Source organism: Pempheris klunzingeri, chromosome 3 (genome assembly GCF_042242105.1).
Source record: "Pempheris klunzingeri isolate RE-2024b chromosome 3, fPemKlu1.hap1, whole genome shotgun sequence".
In the NCBI taxonomy this organism is placed as follows: Eukaryota; Metazoa; Chordata; class Actinopteri; order Acropomatiformes; family Pempheridae; genus Pempheris; species Pempheris klunzingeri.
This window is the reverse complement of record NC_092014.1, coordinates 20,125,665-20,141,555: the sequence shown is the minus strand read 5'-3', so window position 1 is coordinate 20,141,555 and position 15,891 is coordinate 20,125,665. Positions and strand designations below refer to the sequence as shown.

General features: G+C 41.6%; 1 protein-coding gene across 1 annotated transcript in view; it reads left to right on the top strand.

The window, feature by feature from the left end:
• The first annotated feature begins 706 nt into the window (after window positions 1–706).
• Window positions 707–15,891, top strand: part of add3a (adducin 3 (gamma) a) — a 92,867-nt gene continuing 77,682 nt past the window's right edge. The window contains exons 1-2 of the mRNA XM_070856492.1: window positions 707–727; window positions 12,136–12,173. The gene's annotated coding sequence lies outside the window, so the exon portion shown is untranslated. The remainder of the gene's footprint in view (window positions 728–12,135; window positions 12,174–15,891) is intronic.

Here is a 15,891-nt window from a genome sequence, read left to right as displayed (position 1 = left end):
TGGTAGATATCAGTGGGTCTTGTAGCTGTTGTCAATAATAAACATTTATTTAACTGCTATAAAATCCAGTGAGTAAATTTAGCTCACTAAGAGACTTTCTATGTTGGTAATTCAATAAATACAGTGTATGGCCAAACATATGGTTTATTCACATAGAGCTGCAACCAAAGATTGTTTTCTTTATCGATGAATATGCCGATTGTTTTCGCGATTAAATCATGTGGTCTAGAAGACGGTGAACAATGTCCATCAGAATATCCTAGACTACAGTCCACAACCCCCAAAACCAGAAAACCAGTGAATTCTCACATTTGAATGCTTGGAACCATAAAATCTTCATAAAAACAATTAATTTATCAGAACAGTTGCTGATTCATTTTCTTTTCTGTCGATTAATCCTTGCAGCCCTACATTTATATGAGTGTGTTCATATGCAACTTAAATTCGGCGGCCCAGTAGAAATCACTATAACAATTAAAATTGTATATGTGCGCATATGAACTCTTGTTGCCCTCATGTGTCCAGGAAACATGCTTTATTGCCTCTGACCAAACATCTGCATTTACCACATCATCTGCCACTGTTTTAGCAGGCACGCCCCGTGCCTCGGTTCCTGTTTGTGGACACACACACACGCGCACAGGTATTGTCACATCACACACCCAGTGACAAATCATTGTTGGCAGCACTGAGCTTAGCTGGCTGCTGAATCCTGGTGTTGGTGTGGGTATGTACTGGACTGTCCTTCTCTGTTGTCTCAACTCTAACTGGGTCAGCATGTGTACTAAACGATGATTCTCATCCTCGCTGCCACTGAACTAAAACGCTGTGTCAGCACTGCCCTGTGGGCTCTTAATGTTGCATTTTGGCAGTTATTTGTTCTCAGTAATGTTTTCAACTGATTCAGTGCGCTTTATTTGGATGTGTGGTGTGCGAGGGCGTGACAAGTCGTGACATGCCATCTCCCTAAGCAACATTCATGTTTACATTGCTGACAAACAGCGTTGTTACGACTGTTTTGATTCTGATGTGATCTGAGACACTCTGAGGCGTTCCTGCACCTGTGTTTCCCAGAAATCACTTGTCAATCAGTTGTGTGTTACATGTGTGTGTTTTTAACACATTGGCAGAGCTGGCCTTAGTGATATGTTATATTTAAAGGTACAGTTCATCACTAGTATAGCGGTGCTGGTGGTGGAGCATGAGTTATGTGTGTGGTGACATTGGATCTGCAGGACCACCATGGTGCTAATCCACAGTTCGTTTATTTCTTTTCCTGCTGCATCATAAATAGTCGTGTTACCCGTGTATGTGTTTATTGAGTTACATTTGCTAATATGGCCTCTCATCCCTGTGCACGTCCAAAAATACCACTCAGGACACCAGAGGGCAAGTATACTCCAAATGTCATGGTGTCTTTGTTTTGAATATTGTTGGTTAGCATCAGTAATGTACTGTATCAATGGATGCATTTCAATGCACTTGGGCATTTATTTCTAAAGAATTAGTGTTGTTGAAATGTACTCTACTGTATATGGGTAGGCTGATACTTCAGTGACACGCTAGATATCTGGATTACCTGGATTACTACCTCTGAATTACCTCCTTTTATGTGCATAATCATTTTTAAAGAGCAACAACACCAGTTGTGAGTCTTGGTTTTGCTGACCGGCTGCAAAGACTGCTGATGTAGAAGTATACTTACTGAGGGGTACAGTCAGTGCACCATGACAACACTGGTGGGTGTCATCAGAGGTTTGAAAACGTTTCAGTGAAAGAGAGAGTCAAACACTGCTTTTCAGCCCAGTTTTAAATTACTGTTTAAAATTTGCCCCTCGTGTGCATTGTTGCTGGACTGCTTCCAAACAGTGTGTACATGACTGGTTATTGCAATGGCTCTGATTGATTGATACACTGTCACAGCATGAGTAAAGACACATTTTTCTACGTCTGGACCAGCTATTACATCCTGGTGTGACTTGATTTGATTAAAAAATACAAAGACAAGACATCACAAGCTCAAAGACTTTGAGTCTGGCTGCAGGCTGACAAGTAGCTGCAGGTTTCCTGACAGAGTGTGGACACTCAGGCACATAGAATGGATGGTCACTAATATGCTAAATTAACAGACTTTATGAGTTTATCTTCAGATCTTGGCTACCCTGAATCATTTATCATCTTTTCCCTGCCCACTGCATGCAGCGTGAGCATGTAACACTGCACCAAAAGAAGTAGGTCTACTGTACTTACTGTGAATGATGTCAAAACTCTATATCGTATTCACTCTCAGAGACATTCACTGTGTCTTCTGTACACTGCTTTGAGGTGATAACTAAAGCTGTGACCACACCTCAGCCTGTGCTCTCGCTTCAGTCTTATATTCAGGTCAGTGCCTTTGCAGGACAGATTGCTCTACTGTATGTAAAGGAGCAGTTTGTCTCCACGCTGTGCTCTCATTGACGCTGCTGTTCTTCTCCTCAGCTGGCGGGCTGATACATGTCATTAGTGACGCATGTCGCATTCTGTTCGGTAACCCCCTTGGGCATCAGCTAACAGTTAGCAGTCTGTTTGTGTGTGTTTGTTTGTGTGCACTGTACACAAGTTGGTGTGTTTGGAGTGTTAACATTTCGATGTGCAACCAAGCAAGTGCCCTTTTGATTTGTTTGAAATCACTGCTGATTATTTATTTTTTTTACACAGTAAATATTTTCTCTGCTTACAGTTCAATAACCTGTCTGTGCTTTTGTTTTACAAAGTAGAGTAAACATTTAAATTAGTCAATAGTACGGTTCTGATTAATGATTTCTCCAGAATCTATTATCTAAAGGATGGAAAAAACCCTCTGAAACCTATATCTTTGTGTTGTGTTGCAGTACAGGTACAGCAACAAGCCTCACCATCTGTCTCCGTCACTCATACTCCCCTGCTCAGTCTTCGGTATTATTTTTTTAGTCATTATAGAGGAGTACCTGCTGAGACTGAGCAGAAATGAACAGGCTGATCATCTGATAACAGATTGCACAGTGTCACACCCAATGTTCCCTATCGGTTACCAGTTTCAGTTACTCAAGGAGTGATGTTGCATTACATCCGGCTCATTCAGATGGCAACACAGCCCTTCCCTTTAAAGGAAAGATCATCCTGACATAATTCAATACAGAGAAAAACAGATCTGTGCATTTGTCTGGCCATTAAAATGGGCTTTATAATTCTAGATAAAAGTTTAAAAAAATTTGAGATGATAATGTGCCATGTACATCATAAACACATTATGAAAGTATGCACTCTGAAGTGTCAATTACTTGTTTTTACTATGTCATATTAAGTTATTCTTGTTGAAAAGATAGGGCGGACTGAAGGTTAGTTTGTTGGATATGGATTGGTGCATTAAAAACCACAATCTATCTCATAAGTCATATGTCATAATTGAAATTGCCCATTTATCGGACAGTACGGTTCTTATGTAATGAGACAAAAAAATTTTATCTTTATTTTGATGAGTTTTATTTTGAAAGGAAGCCCCCTCAGTAAACAGTGGCTGTTTCTGTACTTCATGAAATTGATTACAGATTGATTTTTGTCATTTTTAAGCATTTAAAAACAGATTTTCATGACAAATAGACTTTCCGCCTTATCAGTTCCTCCTCCTGATGGATCACTGCCCACACACTCACAGTTTCCACTGAGGATGTATCTGGTCGGAGTCAGGGAGAGATACCCTGTGTGTGGTGTCGTGTCACATGTCCTGGACTCTTGTCGCAGGATGGGAAGCATGCAAGGCCTGTATTTCCTTTACCTCAGCAGAGGAAATCACCGGATAGGACCCATCTTTTGTTGTGTCCTTCCAGGACGGTCACTGATACGCTGGGAAGTCAGACACACACAACATGTAGCACAAGGCCATGTAATATCCCCTCAAACCACGTTTCTGTGCCCTTTATGGGCCGATTACACAATATGGTGTTTCAAGAGCAATTGTTGTGGATAACTTGGACGACTGATGTCATTCATGTTGTGGGACTGCGGTGGTATGCCCCAAAGATGATGTCATCACTATGAGCCTGTTTGTGGTGTTGCTCTGTTCCGGAAAAATGTGTTTCATGGCCTCCTGGACACGACAGTCAGGGGAAAACATGACGACTTTGTGTGTGTGTGTGTGTGTGCGTGTGTGTGTGTGTGTGCGTGTGTGTGTGTGTGGAAAAGATACATACCACCCTCATTTCTCTATGTAGCTTGATCCAGCCGTTAACTTAGCTGAAAGACTAGGAACAGCTAGCCTGGCTCTGTCCAAATGTAACAAAATCCTCCTATGAGCATCACAAGAAAGAAAATAAGTGTATTTCACAAAATGCCACAAACTGTTCCTTTAAAAGGACATAAAATAAGTATGGCTGTATTTGATCCTTTGTTGACAAGGTTGGAGCTAATTCTGGGTTGATTCAAGGCTGGCGGTAAGGTTTAGATACAGTTCCAATTGTGGTGGTGATTGTTATGTTTAAACTTGGTTTATGTTTGGATTAACTTTTTTTTTACTTGAGGGTAACCTACCAAAGCTTCACCCCCGTCCTGTAACTTGCTTGTGTGGTTTTCAGTCACATGGATCTTCATTCATATGATGACTGTACATTTCACGATCCGGGGGACTGTCAGCAGGTTGAGAGGCCAGTTCAAGTTCACAGGCTCCAAATGCTGCTTAGACCTGCCAGGTTGTGGGTTGGATACCGATGGTCTATGTTTAAGGACACATTAGGTTGACTAAAACAAACACTGGATTTATTTACAGTTGCTGGGGTTGTCCAAAAGCTATTCAGCCAGTTACAGCATGACCTTACTTTCTAAGATTGTTTCTTCAGCTATGAAAATCATGAAAATTATGTGACTGATATTGTCTTAAAATGAATGTATCACATGCTAACTTAGTAACATTTTCTCTAACAGACTTTAAATTAGTGTCTTTATATGAATATGATGGATTTCTGTGTGGCAATAGTTCCAAAACTTGTGTTTGAGCAGCACACATTATTGTTCTTCAGCAATTTTTGGCAGCATGATGAGCCATTGAAACTCCAGAGCCCTTGTGCTATCATCAAGCTGAAGGGCCTTTTAGCAAGGCACTGAATCTGCACCAGCTGTACAGCTGAACACGACCCCTGGCTCCCCGGAGAGGAGTGTTTTCCTGCTCGGATTAATAATGTATCACATTTACGAATTGTTATTATTAATAAAACAAATTAAAACAAAACGGAGTGTCTAACGGGGGTTGTATCCAGGCTAGTCACATCATGTACTCTGCCTGAACTCATCCTTCAGCGAGGCTCTCTTCCTGTTAATACAGCTGTCTGGGTGATCTCTTCAGAAAGGCTTTGTAGGGAGTGGCGGGCTGCCAGGACTGAACACTGATCAACCTGAGAGGAGGAGCAGGAGACTGCGTCACCTCCCCAGAACAATAGACAGCGTACATCATTGTACAGGATATAATTGATGTCATCTCTAATGAGTTTCCTTTATCTCACAAATACATTTCAGTGTGTATTTACAGGTTCATATTAAGTGATACTGATGTCCAGACCCATTTAAGCTATGAAAAAGGTTTAGTCAGGGGTCTAACTCGTCTGTCTACCCACAATTCTGCATGCCCCAAGTGTTTCTCTGCAGCCTGTGTGTTGTTGTTTTCCTGTTGTTTCTTGGGTACTCATCCAAATTGGATTATCATGCAGTTGGTCTGGGATGGAGAGTTCCCTGCTGGGCTGAGGTCCTCAATTGTGAGTGTGTATTAGTGCATGTGTGTGTCTCTTAAAGACACTGCAATCCCAGTGTTACCAGTAGGGTAAAATCTGGTTTCATCAGTTTGAACCTAATGAGCTGAAAGGTTTCTACATTCGCAATATTTACGCTTGACCTTTGCTTTTGTTTTACGTTGGTTAATACGGCAGTTTCCATCCACAAGACAGACTCTCAGGGCCGTTTATGAGTATATCCAGCTGCTGTACCGTGGAAAAATATCTGGATAGGAGCCGCAGTGCTGTAAATGGCTTTGTGTTTGTTTATGGGTGGGGTTCCCCTTGTAAAATGAGATTGTTGGGAGTATAAAATGAACACTGCTATTTTTTTCAGGGATTAGAGGTGAAGGGGTGAGATATTAAGGGACATGTTTAGGGAACAACACTGTTATTGCCTCACAAATTACTGTTGGTGAGTGTTGTTTCACAAAGACACAGTTGTGTTTGTTACAGAACAGCTGTATTGAACTGGAATATATAGCACGCATGTCCACCACCTTTATATGTGCCAGAGCTCAAATCGGTCAAATCTGTTCAGGCATCTGCGTGTTTGCACATGCACACAGTGTGCGTGTATGCGTGTGTGAGCAGTACTTCAGACCTGGGCAGCTGCGTTTATCCTCCTTTTGTATTAGTGGTCTGTCTGTCGTCGTACTGCTGTTGTCTCCGGTGAATTTGTGGGATCTTGTCTTGAAGCAGTTTCACTGCACATCTGGAGCTTCCGTCAGCAGTGCAGTCAAATGTCAGATTTGACAGACAATATATACGCACTGGTAGGCCTGTCGCGATAATCAATAAATCAATTAATTGCACGATAATTAAAAATGAGCTCGATAAGTTTGCCGGGCTCGATAATTTTTCATTTACCAAAGACACTGGATAATGAGTTAACTTCGCTGCATCCGTCTCGACTGACTCCTTTCGGTTCCTTAGCGTAATGAGGAGTGAACCCTCCTGTCAGTCACACTGTCTCTGTGTGGGGAAGCGGGGCACCTGGCGCACCACAGGGTGCAGCATGAGGGCCCCGTGAGGAGTAGAGGCAGAGATTTGGAGGAATAAATAACTATGGAATTGGTCTCTAAGCCGAAAGCTACAACTGACGTGTGGGAACACTTTGGATTTAAACCAAGTGACCGCGGTGAAATACAAAACATAAATGAGCCGGTATTTCGCATTTGTTTTAAAACAGTTCATGCCAAACGCGGCAACACAACAAACATGCACCTTCACCTCAAACACAACCCGTTGCAGTTTTCCCAACTGGGAAAAAAACGTCTACGAAAGAGGCAGAGGGGCCGTCAGCGTCTTCCCGACAGTCCACCATCACTGGGGCGTTCATGAAGCAAACCAAATATAACCGTGACAGTGCCAAATGGTGCGCACTCACACACGATGTAGTTCCCTACATCGCCAGAGATGCAGCCCTTTAACACCGTAAAGCCAACATTTCGACAAATGTTACAAACATTTGACCCGCAGTACGAATTGCCAGGGAAAACATACGTGTCACAAATGGCAATTCCACAACTGTACAACAACATGAAAGACGACATACTGAAGGAGATCACAGACATCCATTTTACTCAAGCTCAAACATGACCCCCTATATGAGCTTCACCATACCATACCATTGACCATCAGTTGTGAGTGGTTTTTATTCAAGTGCATTTTTTGTTAACAGAGATTGACAGTCCATTTTATTTATTGTTTTTGGTTGTTTTGATTATTTATTTTGGATATTTACAATGTCTTTTTTTCACAATATAATTCCAATTTTAAACATTCTTAAGAAATAAAAGTTTATTCATCTTTAAAAGGGTGTACTTGCATTATTATACCATTATTATTATATTAGTTGAAAAATGGTATCAAAACGGCAATATTATCGTTTATCGCAATAATTTCTGGGACAATTTATCGTCCAGCTAAATTTGTTATCGTGACAGCCCTACGCACTGGTCCCATTTCGGCAGCTGCACAGGTATAGTGGGAATGGGTGCATTACTGACTTTAAGAGCAGCTCCAACTATACAGTCAGATACTACACCTATAATAACATTTGAAATTCTTTGTCACTCAATGTAAATTCTATTTGCATCTTTTTTGCACTGGGATGAGTTGTTATTTTAGTTATAGTTTCCAGGAAGGATGGTAGTGTGTTGTTCACTGCCATTTCACTGTAGCCTGTTTCAGTACATTTTAGTATGTACTGATTTGATTGCTCATCACCTCCCTCTCTAGTCTTTTTTGGCAATTACTTATTTGTTGGAAGTGTACCAGGCTGTGTGCCTAATATAACCTGACGTTTTTGGGCAGTAATAGCATTGTGGTGGACACACACACTCACACACATACACACACACACACACACACACATCCCTATAAAGCAGAGTCAACAGCAGTCAGATTAGGGGGCTTTTAGAGTGGACAGACAGAATCACACCATCTGAAAAACTGCTGCTACCAGGTGGAAATTCTGCTTTTCAGCCAGACAGAAAGGTTACATCCTCATCATATCTTTTTGAATATAGAAAAATACGGAACAGGTCAGGATCCAAGTCTTAACTCTGGAGAGATTAGAGTGAATGCTGAGCAAGTTAAATGTAGTATCCGTTCAAATTTTAACTGTGTCCTTGACTCTCGTCCTACTAAGGGACGTGTTCTGCTTCGGTTTAGTCTTGCTTTAACATACTGTAATTGCATCAGATTCAACCAAAGGTATTTAGGGCAGGCTTGCCATAACCTGTGTGTAGCTATCGTCTTATTAACCTAACGTGGCAAGATGTTGGCATTCCCCTTTGAGATTTTAGATAAATGGGTTGATTTTCACACATGAACAACATTTTACAGAATGTCATCTGTTGATGTTTCCTGCTGAATGAACACAATCATGACATGTCTTATCTGCCATCTGTTTTGCATAAACATGAAGATAAACAAATTCTAACACACGACTGCTTTTGCTTGAGACTTGACTAGATTGTTTTGCCTCTCAGTTCAGATTTCTGCTATGATGTTCGCTCAGGTGGCCTATCTCTGCCTTTTTTCAGGCTCTCTACTCATTTCGCTCACTTATCCTCATTGGATTTCAAAGTCACAAGTTAAACAAATTGGCTCAATTGCAGTGAAAGGATCACCTGTCATCCCCCTCATACCTCTGAATGAACCAAATCTCCAAACTCCACGCCATCAGAGAGTGACAGGGCTGAACAGACTGGACACTCACACTGTCTCTCTAAACCCGTCTGACAGAATCAGATTAATGAGATGTTGTGTAACTGTGGCAAAACTAATAAGACAGAAAGCAAAGTGGACTCTCATCTCATCCCCAGGCATTTAAAAAAAAAAAATAAATAAAGTGCTGTCTCTTAGAGCTTTGGTCACACCTCAAGCCACTTGTTAAAGGCCTGGACCTTAACTCCCCTAATATAGCTAAAGTAATAATTAGTTAAAAATAACACAAATTGTTTGGATTTTATATAATGAGGTTGAAGGGGGCCATGCTGCGTGGCCAGACAGTCACATCCACCAAATCACTGACTGAGGCCGTCACAGCGGTCAGCAAAAATGGTTGTTATGTAAGTGTGCTGGTTTTCCTTGTCTCTCTGCATCTCTGCCAAAGAAAAATAATTAGTATGTCAACTGCAGTGCTCGGCTTACTAAATGACCTGAAGAATTATTTATTCCGATTGTTCCAATTGCTGTGGCACAGGTTAGTAATTCTTCTGACAGTGTGAACTCCGGTCATTATGTTTGGCTTATAGGTAATGGCTGTGCCCTAGCTTTAGTTCCCAATAGTTTCATGGTTAGAGTGTGAAGCAGAGATTGTTATGGGTGAGAAGACCCATGTTGCTTTAAAGTGATGGTTGACCCCAGGATGTGTGGCTGGTGGAGGACTTCAAACTGAGTAGAATTCACAAGCAGACTATTGATGCACCACTAACCACTTTAGTTTGCATCTACCTATCAAGGAAAGAGTCTCTGTCTTTCTGTCTGTCTATGTTCTTGGCCGTTTGCAACAACCGTTCTTCCGCTCTAGTACACACTTTGTGTGTGGATTGCTGGGGACCAAAGGAACTGCTGAGTGGGAAGTTGTTTGGATGTGAAAAGTTAAAGACATCATTAAAAAAACAAAACATTTAAAGGATCTTGAACTCCCTAATATGGCAGGTGATCTACCTCAGCTGGGAGCCAACATACACACCAACAATTAACAGCTGGCACTCCCCACTTTCTTGCTTGTGTGGCAAGTAGGCCGAAACGCCCTTCACTCAGTTCCCAGAACTGCTGTCGATCATCATCACAAATGTAACTCCTCTTCAAGGCTGGTTTTGGCCAATGGCTCACCAGTGTGGGGTCCTAGCAGTAGATGAACATCTCAACAATACTGCTATGATAAGCCTTTGTGGCCTTCTGCCCGAAACAAGGCATGCTACAAGCTTCATTTACCCATGGTGCGCCCTATGAAGCGGCACGATATAACTGTGCTGTGCTAGTACTTTTAATTTAAGAGCTTTGAGTTTAGCTTCTCATCTGCCCATTTACACAAGGCAAAGCAGTGGCCCAAGCATTGAGAGAATCTGAGGCTCAGTGTCTTAAACCGTCAACCCTGCGATCAGTGGACAACCTGCCTCACCTCCCGAGCCACAGCCGCCCCACAAGCGGTCAGCCAAGACGCATCTGCAATTGACTCTCAGTCCATCTCCGCCTGATCATGGCACATTGTCGATATATCTGGTTTCAAGAAACTAGGCTGTGGATACAAAGGTAGCCAAGCTGAGATCCGAGTAAAGTCTGTAGTCCACTGATGGTGAAAATTCATCCCTGGATTTGTTTGTAAGGCATTCACCACCAATCAAGCTGAGTGATCTGCTGGCTTCTTACTGCTCTTCATATGGCTCTGAGCTACAAAAGAATACAGACTGGCTGTCAGTGAGCTTCATGCTTCTCATCGTCAGTCCACACATGAGAGCTGAAGGAAAAATCATTTCTCCACCTCCATTAACATGAGAATCATCCCCACCAGAATTCTGCAGGTGGTTTCAAATCCTGTTCATTCATCCAACCCGGACAGAAGTGTGTTTTCACAACTGCTGTGCCATCTGGGGCCTTTCATATTTCAGGTGTTCTGCTGCCTCCCAGGAGCAACCAACACTTCTAGCCATTGTGCCCATAGTTATATAATTTTGACACAAACTCTCGCAAGATTCAGCTTTTAGCTGTTCTGCTAATTACAAACTGATGCGAGTCCTGGTTAAGCACGTCATCATTCACAGTTATGCAGATTCTTCTCTCAACACTTTGTTCTGTAACTCTTGTATACATAGATTTGGAATATTTTTTGATGTGTTGTTTTGGGTCAGTTCCAAAGTTCCCAGTAGCCAGTCATCATCATAATGGAATGCAGGCAATAACACATCTCACATGCTATCAATAGCTCTCGTGTTCTCCTATGGTGGGTCGCGCTCCCTGGTGTTGACACAGTTGGTGTTTGTGTAGATGACATAGATGGCTATCAAGGGCAGACCGAGTCCCCCAGGCTCAGCGTAGCCACCAGTACAGTACAGCGGCACAGCCCACTCCCCGTAGTGTGGAAACTGCTGACTGCTGTGATGGACAACGCACACACTGAGGCCTATAAACTAATGTGAGAATTCGCCAGTACAAGCAATAATTGAGCTGCATCCAGAGGTGGTAGAGGTTGCTGTTGTATAGAGACCATAGGGAGAGCATAATGAACGCTTAGACAATGTGTCCATTTGTCTCTGGAAATGATGCCTGCTGCAAGAGAGGAAGACGGGCATTTAGCATTTCCTACGTAAAGAAGTTGGTTAGATCCAAAGTCTGCTGTATCTCCAAATAGACAGCTGGTTTGTAATTTGCATCAAAAGACACCCAAGACAGAAGACAGAAGAACATAAGAGCATAAATCCATGTCTGTCACCTGATGGACAAGAAAGACTATGGTGTTTTTAACATAGAATATCTCCCTTTAGATTAGATTTTTTGATTATGTCAAATATGCTGAATTACAGAGCATACAGAGTTTTCAAGGATAATGAAAAGGTTTCAGGCTTCAGTTCACTTTATTGTGGGAGCTGTCTTCCTTAAATTTTAGGTTATTATTTCACCCATTCCTGGCTAATTTGTGTTTTTGTATCCTGGCATTACATACTTCAAAAAAACACACAGTGAGTAAATAATATTTAAAGCAAGTGAATGCGTCTGCTTCTAATCTTGACAGATCTCTTCACCTCAGACACATAATATGGGAGATTTAGTGGATAGCTGTAGCAGCCCCAAGATGATTTGGATGCAGAAAGTAATAATGTGTTTGTGTCTGTTTTTGTCCTAGTTGGCGAGACGTTGTTACCTCAAGCTGTCCCCTGAGAGGTAAGAATTTCTACATAAACACGCACCATTTCAGCTCCTGCTCAAGCTTTTAAAACACCTGTTGATTGCATCAACAGCACAGCGCTGTTTTGAGTATCATTTTACGACATAACGCTCACAGTTGATGGGAAATAAAATGGAAAAAAAAAAGTCTGAGCTGTAGTGTTGACTGAAGTTTTGGGCTGTTGCCCAAACACCTCCGCCTTCCACTTTGGTTTCCTCAAGGACACTGATGGTAAATGGAGAGTAAGAGTGAGCTGTTTTTGCAGAGCCTTAGGTGCATGACATGGATTTGATCTGTGGTAATCTCACAAACTGCCTCTGGCCAAACATTTTACTGTGTTGGAAGTTGTACGCCAGGAATATTTATATTCATATATGTAATATATATACAGTATGCATCTCTGCCTCTCGCCTTTTCCCATATCTGATCAGGAAAACTAACCAGGAGACTTAAACAATCCCTTTCGTATCTTGCCTTGCCAGATTATTATTTTTTTCTCAACCTGTATGATTTACTTTACTTCATGGGTATCACCGTTCAGTTTTTTTCCGAGACTCAAAACTTCCTGGCTCCAAGTTATTTTGAGTGTTTGCCATCTATCAGTAGCTCATGGAAAGAGCAAGAAGGAGAACGTGAACCACTTTATTTATCAGGTACACTATGGATGTGAATTTGATGGGTCTAACATTTAGTTATGGCATTTTGGGGGAATATTTTTTTTAAACACAGCAAGCAAAGAATCTGTGCATGTGCTAGTTTATAATCCTAATACTTTAGTCTTCCCTTAGTCAACCACTCCTGCTCTGTAGTAGAAGATAAACCGTTTATTTTACTGTTAGTCTTTCAGAATTTGAGAATTAAATAGCGCCACAGCTTCCTTGCTTCATCTCCAATTTTTGTTGTGTTCCCCCTCTTTAGACGAAGTCACTTCCCAGATTCTTCTGAGATAATCTAATTTGGTACAGCAGTACCTGTTGTGTTACTTTGAAGACATCAGAGGGACATCCTATTACATTTTTTGGCTTCCCTATTCTCTCTCTGTGGGTCAGACTGTCGAGCACATTTTAAGCAGACTTTGGGAAGTGCTTCAGAGGAAAACAAACAGGCTTTCATGTGCAGGAAATTTGGTGATTGGTTCAATATCTTCAATATCGACTGTGCTGATGATTCTTGTTTTTAAGTATATGTATATGTAAGACAAAAAAAACATACACGTGTCAGATTGCACATGGGTGTTACAGAAGTACTATGTGGTACAAATCTTTTCTGTCCAAGGCCAAACACATCTTGTAATCTATTTGATGTTAGAAAAATGACTATTAATATGTTAAATGTGTTACACAAGAATCCACATTGAGAATGCTTGCCTCTCTCTGTGTATGTCTTTACCCCCCCACACACACACACTTCCCCTCTTTCTCTGTCAGATACTTTTAGAGCTCATCTCTCTGGTCCTCTCAGTCCCAGTCTGGCACATCTCCCAGGTTCAGGGCTGGCGAGGTCAGGGGGAAAAAGACAATGACGCTCTGCTTCCTAATGTGTCTCATAATGTGTCAAATACCTACAGTTGCAGGCTGAGTGAGGTGACAGCTATCCTCCTATCTGGAGACTGTTTGAACCATCGCCAGGTTTAGCTGCTGAGAGCCTCAGTTGTGTTCAAAACTCTCGCATGTCTGTTATCGTTTGTATTGGTAACGTATCTCAAATTGACTCAATGAGTGTGTTTATATTTTACAACTGAATCTAATCTTGTTTTAGAAAAATGCCACATTTCTCTCCAACAAGATGATTGAGTGTAATTATCAACAAGGACTCTGCCACAGGATTCCCACTGGAGCAGACAGCTCTGTGATTTGGACATGTTTGCCATTTAGAGTGCAAATGACAGCTAAGCCATCTGGCTAAGCTCCTAATGCTCCATTTATAAATTACACCACAATAGAAAGTGGATTAACAGCTGTTGATGTAATCCCTTAATGAGTTTCATAGTGCTTCTCTGCGATTTAGTTTATTCTGCACTGATACCAGGGTTCAGATGTCATACACACTATTGAACTCTTTTTTTTATTATTTATTTTTATTTTTATTTTTATTGAAAACAACCCCATTTAGAGTGCTGAAACAGTAAAGTTGTGGGCCACAAAACTGAAAAGATGCTGAAATGCTCCATGTAGCTGATAGCAACTGCTAATTATCATGTGGTTTATTACTATGAGTTGCCCCTTTCACGTTACACATTAATTTCATCCATTGCTAATATGAAAACATGAATTATAGCAGCTTTGAGTAATATGTGTCAAAAATCACAAGTGTTTCTCTGTAGCTAGCTAACCATTCCTGTAAACCTGTCTCCCTGTGACTAGTATCTGAGGCTGATAATGAAAGGGAGAAACATTTAGCATTGCAAGTAGTCAAGGTGTCCATGTTACCAGGTAACAAAGACACGAGCGGCAGAGAAAAACGAAAGGATCAGGCATTCCTGAGGGTTTAGAGGGTGTCTGCAGAACAAGGAAGGCTGAAAAGACAATTTGAGGACTGAGAAAGGAAGAGAGAAGAGATATAAAACCACATGAGTGCTAAACCGTTTACTGGAGTAAGGAAGGTCAAAACTTTCCACTGGTCATTTTTTTCTCTGTAAGTCCTTGGTTTATTTGTCTTTTTTTCCTTTCTCCTTATACTCAGACTCCAGTCTTGTTATTCTATCCTTCTACTTCCAGTACACGCTCCTCTCAGTTTCTCTAATGGTGGCTGTTTGTCTTCCCTTATCGTCCCTCTCTCTCTCTCTCCTCTTTTAAATTCCTACAGTAAGACAAGCTGTCCTCTGCTCAGCAGGGCAGTCAAAAGACGCCAGCATCTCCCTTTGCCCTCATTTAAAGTCTCCTCATTCTCCGACTTCGTTAAACGCCTCAGCATGCGGCCCAGTCCAGGCCGATGGCATGCACCTGGGTCTAATGTCAGTCATAGTGATGTGGACACTCAAACCTGCTACCATCCAGTCAAACTACCCCCCCCCCAATGACTCTCTCATGCTGAATACTTAGTAGCAGTTAATCAGCCCTGTGACCTGAGATGCTGGTTTGACTTGGCACTGATGCCGTCTCCTTTCCAGTCATCTGGATGGCATCACAGCTGCTCTTATTTCAGAACGACACACGCTGGCTGCCCACACAGCTGTCTGTGTGTGAACGCACATATGCGGTGGAGTTTGGTAAATTCACGAGGGATCACTGATGATGGAAATTGCCTTGATTTTCAGACTCGGATGCACCAGTGTGGTTTGTGAGAAGATGATATTTTTCCACACCAACTGATTCCAATATCAATCTGCGTTTTGACAGAACAGGTGCAGCTTTTCCCACTGTAGGTATGTTGCTTTTAGAGAGAGGCCATTATATTTCAATTTTTTGCTAGTTTGACAGTTAAGTACCATACTGCAACAGTAAACACAGAAATATGAACTCCACAACTGGCCAAATACAGGCAGTAATATTGGCCTGTTCATGATTTTAAAGTCAACATAAGCTGACAAAAGTATATTAGTATATCAATACAAAATCAGGCAATTTCACTTAGTTAATTTGTAGTTGAGTGCATGACCATTTCCAAGCTATACACACAGACAAAAATGATGCTTCAGTTCAGTTAAAATGTTTGTGTAGAGTAGCCTGAAAATACCCGATACTTACTTGAGCCTTTCTCTGGCTTTGCTGGGTT